Below are 7,236 nucleotides of genomic sequence, written 5' to 3' on the forward strand. Positions count from 1 at the left end.
TATTTTAATAATTATAATTTCAAGTTTATTCGTTGTACAGTATTTTTGGATTTCACTAGCTGCTATAATATGTGGAGCGTCTGCGCGAGAAGAAATTTTAGTCCAGTGATGCCATATTCTGCTTTGTCGTATATGTATATATGCACAGAAGCGTGAATGCGTACTACACAAGTATATACTGCGTTGGCATCACTGCTTTACCACTTAGGTTATGTTCCAAAATTCACTGCCAGCGCTGAAAATATATAATATACATAACGTGAACTATAGATTTTCAGCGCTGGCAGTGAATTTTGGAACACGCCCTTAAAACGCTGGAGTGCTGTGTCATTGTGTCTGCAACAGTTATTATCTGGTATTTTTCGTTTTTAACGGTAAGGAATAAATAATATTAATACATATTATTAATTATAATATTTTTAGATACAACATACTGTAAAAAAGTATATAACATTGCTTGAAGAAGAGACGATATTTTAAACTATAAAAATAGTAATACTTTTAAGGTTAGAAAATCTGTGATACCACCGACGAGATACTATTATATCTCGTCGGTGGTGATACTGATATAAAAATAAAATTTATGTATAATATACTTTATTAAAATAATATAAAGGTGTTATTTTATGCACATATATATTATATATATGTACAAAGTTGCAAATATATGTAAATCTTACAATTATAAATATCGTTTTGCTTGTAGCAGTAAGCAGCTTACGTTATAAGTGAAATTTATATTGTAGATTTATATAAGTTTGCAACTTATCATGTAAAACAGGACTACTTCACATATATATGTTTACAATGTAATCAAAAACTGTGATTATATAATATTCTAATAGAATTTCAACTTCTATGCAAAAGAAAATTTATTACTTTGATGAAAGCATAATCAATTTTCTTTTGCGTAGAAGTTAAAATCCCATTTCTTGATAAGCATTGTGAGTATATAATGAAGAACAGATTTTGTTTTACATAAAATATTGCACTAATATATTTCACATTATATGCATATGATATAATATAAAATTATATATATAATTTTATATACGTGCTATGGCACATTATTATTTTAAAATCAAAATAATTTCTATATTGTTAAGAAGATTTTTTAATCTTAAGCTTATATATTTGACTATTTGCCTATTGTCAAGTGGCAATAATTTATTGTTTCTTTTTTTTACAAACAAAGAAACATCGAATAAACATTTTATTGAAAGAGATAAATAAGTAATTCTAAACAAGTATCTCATTTTATTGCTAGATAAAATTTCAAATAAAACTTTAAATAAAACTTTAAATAAAACTTAATAAATTGCTAGTTTTATTTGAATAATATAAGTTACAAAATTAAAATTATAAGTTTAAATTGTTTAATGTAAATTTTATTTTTTTTTAGCTTTATGTCATCTTTACTATTCTATCATTTCATATTCATCACTCATCACTCATCTGTACTGAAGATAAGTATATTGTGTAAGTCTAGTGAGAATAATGTCAGAAATTAAGAAACATTATATGAGAGCAAAGAGAAAGACTTCCCAAGAAGAATCTTTTTCAAGTAATCGTTCTGAAATTGTCACAAAAAGATTCTGTTTTGAACTGAATACAAATGTCTCTGAAAATAGCTCACAGCCAGAACTTTTTGAACATAGCACTTTAGAATCAGATCTATTATTGAATTATGAATCAGATGAAAATCTTTCATTTTCTTCAGATTTACAATTAGTCAACTTTGATATAAATAAGTTTCATGACACTACTGAAGAAAACAATAATTTAGAAGAAGACATACAATTACATCTTATACAGTGGTCATTACAGCATAATATTTCACATACAGCATTAAATGATTTATTAAAATTATTAAAATCTCATATTCCCAAATTACCCACTGATGCTCGAACTCTTTTAGGAACTTGTCGTACAATTGTGAGCAAAGTTATTGAACCTGGTCAATATTATCATTTTGGTGTAGAAAATTGTATAAAAAATCTTATATATTCTTCAAATGACTTTTTTAAAAATAACGGAATGATAGAACTTGCAATTAATATAGATGGTTTGCCGCTAGCAAAAAGTTCTGGAAGTCAAGTTTATCCTATTTTATGTCGGCTTGTCAAACATCATGGTACTGTAGAAATGATTGGTATTTATCATGGTTATCAAAAACCTAAAAACGCTAATTCTTATTTAAATGATTTTGTTAAAGATGTATCAAATGTTATTAATACTGGCATGATTATCGATACTAAACATTATTCTGTGAAAATTTCTCATTTTGTATGTGATGCAGTAGCAAAAAGTTATATTACCTACACAATCGGTCATACGGGTTTTTATTCATGTACTAAATGTTATGAAAAAGGAGTTTATATTAATAATCGTGTTTGCTTTTCCAATACAAATAATTTACATTTAAGAACAGATACTTGCTATAGAACAAAAATCCAAGAAGAACATCACAACGGCACTAGCATATTAGAGCAGATTCCTGGTCTTGATATGATTAAATCTTTTCCTTTAGATTACATGCACCTAATTTGTCTTGGAGTTGTAAAAAAACTAATAGTAAATTTATGGTGTTTTGAAAACCGTCTACAAAATTATCACATCAAAATATTGCAAATATAACTTCTAATTTAATTAGTCAAGCCAAAAATATACCAATAGAATTTAATCGTAAACCTCGATCATTACTCGAAGCAAAAAGATGGAAAGCTACTGAATTCAGACAATTTTTGTTTTATACTGGCCCTGTTGTTCTTAGAAAAATATTAAACAATGATAGATATATAAATTTTCTTAGTTTACATGTTGCAATAATTATATTAACGTGTCCAAAATATTCACATTTTATTAATTATGCTTCTAATCTTCTTTTGTATTTTGTAAACACATTTAAAATTTTATACGGTGCAGAAAATATATCTCATAATGTTCATAATTTATTGCATCTTTCTGAAGATGTTAAAATTCATGGTCCGTTAGACAATTTTAGTGCCTTTCCGTTCGAAAACTACTTACAAACTATTTTAAAATCTATCCGTAAAGGTGAAAAACCGTTAGCTCAAATAATTAAAAGGAAAAGCGAACAAAATTTACATTCAGCTAAAATAGTAAATATAACAAGTAAAAAATATCCTATTTATGAAAAAGAGCATTCTAATGGTCCGACTATCAACTTGAACATTTGTAAACAATTTAAAAGAATTATTTTACAAGATTGTATGTTGTGTATAGCTCATCCTAATAATTGTTGCACTCTTATCAATGGAGACATAATCTTAATTAAAAATATTGTCTATTACAATAATGAATTTAAGTTTATTGGTAGAAAGTTTTTGGTCGTAGAAAATTTTTATACGCGTCCTTGTGAATCAAAAGAGATCGGAATCTTTGCTGTTGACAATGTTGGTCCTCTCGAAATATTTGATGTAGCAGATATTTCATTTAAATGTGTAATATTAAATTGGGACGAAAAGCATGTAGTATTTCCATTAATACATGCAAATATTTAATTGTTAATATTAGTATACTAATAATTACTATTATGCATATTTTTCTAAGGAAAAAAATTCTATAAATTATAAAAGAATAGTTTCGTGTTTTTAATAATTTTGTTCTTTTTTCATAAAACTGTTTTTTAATTTTAAATCTAAATATTTTCAATTTATATATAGTTGTAAAGATTATTCTGATTTCATTTTATAATTTTCTATTAACAAATGTCGTATGCTCTTTATGAAATTGAAATAAATATGCGCTGCATTGTGTACAATATGTTGATTAAAGAGAAAGAGAGTCAATGACGATTATTTTTAATCTATCCCTTTTTCTTTGTTATTAAATTATTTTATCTTTCTTGGTCACTGGATTTGAAAAAAGAATGATACTTGTGTCGCTTGCTGGAAATTTCTAATATGGGTTGTCTATGGTTTATATGTAAAGGGAAAGGAATATATAAAGGGAGAGGAATTTTATATACTGAAAAGAAAGATGTGCGAACAAACGTGGACCGTAGTGCAATTCGAAGAGGACTCTACTGTGGAAGCAATACCTTCAATATGGATACAAGGACAATTTTGTTATTGGCCTACATATTCGCGGGAAAAGTTAATGTGTGCAATACGAAAGCACGAGCCTTTAAATACATGCTGGCCTAAGTATAAAATTAAGAACTTTAGAAATTCTACTTTCAGTAAGTTTTTACATTTAAAGTAATATATGTACTGAGTTTTACTGTTTACTGTTTCTTTGAGTTTTATTTTACTTTTTTAAAATAAATATTTAAGTTTTTAAAACAATTTACTAGTTTTGATATGATTACATATAAAGCAAATGCAATAAAATAAAAAGATTCAATTTTACAATATTTTTAGATGACTATTCTAAGGCACGCTCGAAAGCGCGTATCGCTGAGTTTACAAGTGATCTAAATTCTAGTGAAGCAGAAGATAGTTCTAAAAGAATAAGAATTCAAAAAATATTATCTTCCTCCTCATCAACAGAAGAAAGTTTCCTTTCATTACCACAACCACCAAAATTAAAAAGAAAAACTAAAATATTGGAGCAGGAGAAGGAAAATATTGGAGCAGAAAATTTTAAATCAAAGTATAATTCTCCCAAAAAGATTACATCATATAATATAGAAAATAGTAAGTTGTTACATATTAATAACATTTAATTACATATTTTGATTAATATTTGTGCATATTATATTTCAAATATATATATATATATATATATATATATATATATATATATATATATTGTTACGTCCTGTCGGCTTCACGTTTCTTCCTTTCAAGATTAAACATATATATATATATATAATACTCTTCCAATCGGCGACAAAAAGACCGACCGACAAACAGAACCGTTCTCGCGATACAACAATTTTCCGGCTTGCGATGAAAAAGGCCGGCCGATAAACAAAACCGTTTGTCAATAATGTCATAAACATTTTTGAACATAGGCCCAAACAAATACGTCAGAAAACTTGAGGTATTCCCGCCCCGAAATTTTACACGCCCTCAAAAATTACTATAAAAAGGAAGCACTCGCGGGATCATTTACCATTATTATTACTTATTTTTACTCAGACATATATATTATATTTTATATTTCTAAAATTCTTCTTTTTACAGATAATTCAATTTTTGATAAAGATGTTGCTTCGACAAGTTATGATACAACACTACAAAGTAAGTGTATTTTATATAGTAAGTGTATTTTATAAGTTTCGTCATTTTATAGTCTTATACATATTCATAAAAATAATTTTGAGAGACATTGTCAACGGGCAAACTAATAATAGAAAATTAAACATTTTTATTTAAAAATAAATTTATGAGAAATTGTTATGTGATGTATTTTTTTATAGGTGCTTCATGCAATTCAACATGCAGTTGTTGCAGTAGTAAGAAACTTGATGGTAATATGATATAAACATTACACACAATATACACATACATATTGACAATAAATTTCAATATAATAATAAAATTAAATATAAATTAAAATAATTTTTTTCAGAAAAGACTGTTAAAAATTTAGTGGCCCAAAATTATTTAATACGAAGTGTGGTCACTGATATATTATCTGAAGTCAAAGATATTAAATTGAACCTAAAAAATGTCTCTCAGCAAACAAATGCTAACAAAGAAAAAGAACAAATAATTTCAATATTTAATAATAAAGATTAAATTTTCCCCTTCAAACCGAAGAAGAACTTCAGACAGTGGAACTTATTCTGGAAAATGAAAATGAAATTACTAATGCGGTAATTAAACTTTGAAGTCTATAATATTACTATTTTTACTTATTTTATTAATATGTCATAATTAATTTAAATTAAAAATAATTACGTTATACATATACATACATATATTTACACACATGCATACATCCACATACATATATACATATATTAAATAGTATGTGTGTAAAAATTAAATCGTATTTATCACATTACATTTCACATGTAAAATATATTATTTTCATTTTTTAATTATATTTAGTTTGTAAGCAACGTTTATTTATTTTTTAGATAAATGAATTGCAAAATCTAGGAGGAAAGAATGGATATGAATTTATTCGAAGAGCACTTTCAATGATAATGACAAATAAACTTGCAGACAAATACAGCTTTTTTGGGAGAAAACAGAAAAAAGCATTCTGTGACCTCAATATTTGTAAAGTTTTAATAAGTGAGTATTATTCTAAAAAATAATTATTATTTCACAAATATTCAAATAAAAAAATTTTAATCCAAATTATTGAAATTTGTAATTATAAACATTAAAAATGAATTTATTGAAAAAAGCTAAAATATGTAAAAAAATTTATCTCATATTTTTACAAAAATTAGAAATTTGCATGCGTTTGATTCACTGCATTCTATTTTATGCATATGCACATATAATTTAAATAGTACATAATACTACATCTAATAGTACACTAATAGTATAGTCTAGCATCTAATAGTATACTATTAGGTTAGATTTAATTTGATAAAGGCGCGTATTATGCGTGAAACGCAATCCTATTCTACCTGTATAAGACACTACTATGTCTCTTGATAATACTTTCTTACAAAAAATTAGCAATTCCCAAATAATTCAAAATAATAAACATATAATCATACACATAGCATAATTTATTTTGCTTATTATTTTGTTAAATTGCATAAATAAAATAATTTTAATATTCTATTTTAATGATATTATTTTAAATAGGTGCATCAACGAAAGGAAGATATTGCGAAACAACTAAACATTCGGAAAAATGTATATATCCAAGGATGGTTGAGAAGAGCTGCTGAGAGGGGAAAATTAAGACATAATTAAATAAGAAATAATTAATTTTAAAAGAGATTTCGTTTAAAATGTTATTTTATTTTATTCAAAGAATATTTTTGTTTCGTTTAAAAATTTTATTATTTCTTTTATAAATAAAGATATATTATAAAAAATATTTTATAAAAAATATATATTATATACTCTTATAAATAATATATATTTTTTATAAATTTTTATATATATTTTTTATAAATTTTATTATTTCTTTTATAAATAAAGATATATTATAAGATATATTATAAAGATATATTATAAGATATATTATAAATTTTTATATATATTTTAATATATATTTTTTATAAATTTTATTATTTCTTTTATAAATAAAGATATATTATAAAAAATATTTTATAAAAAATATATATTATAT

The 7,236-nt window shown here is 24.8% G+C and overlaps 1 pseudogene across 1 annotated transcript; it reads left to right on the top strand.

Annotated features, from left to right (window-relative positions):
• The first annotated feature begins 240 nt into the window (after positions 1-240).
• LOC145970167 (uncharacterized) lies at positions 241-6,982 on the top strand (annotated as a pseudogene). The gene is made up of 8 exons (XR_014438345.1): positions 241-374; positions 1,403-4,204; positions 4,386-4,661; positions 5,154-5,210; positions 5,390-5,440; positions 5,542-5,788; positions 6,056-6,215; positions 6,744-6,982. The product of XR_014438345.1 is annotated as an uncharacterized LOC145970167 (transcript).
• The last annotated feature ends 254 nt before the right edge of the window (positions 6,983-7,236 follow it).

Source organism: Camponotus vicinus, unplaced genomic scaffold (genome assembly GCF_025532165.1).
Source record: "Camponotus vicinus isolate PSW18456_S1 unplaced genomic scaffold, iyCamVici1.0 SCAF_4, whole genome shotgun sequence".
NCBI classification, from domain to species: Eukaryota; Metazoa; Arthropoda; class Insecta; order Hymenoptera; family Formicidae; genus Camponotus; species Camponotus vicinus.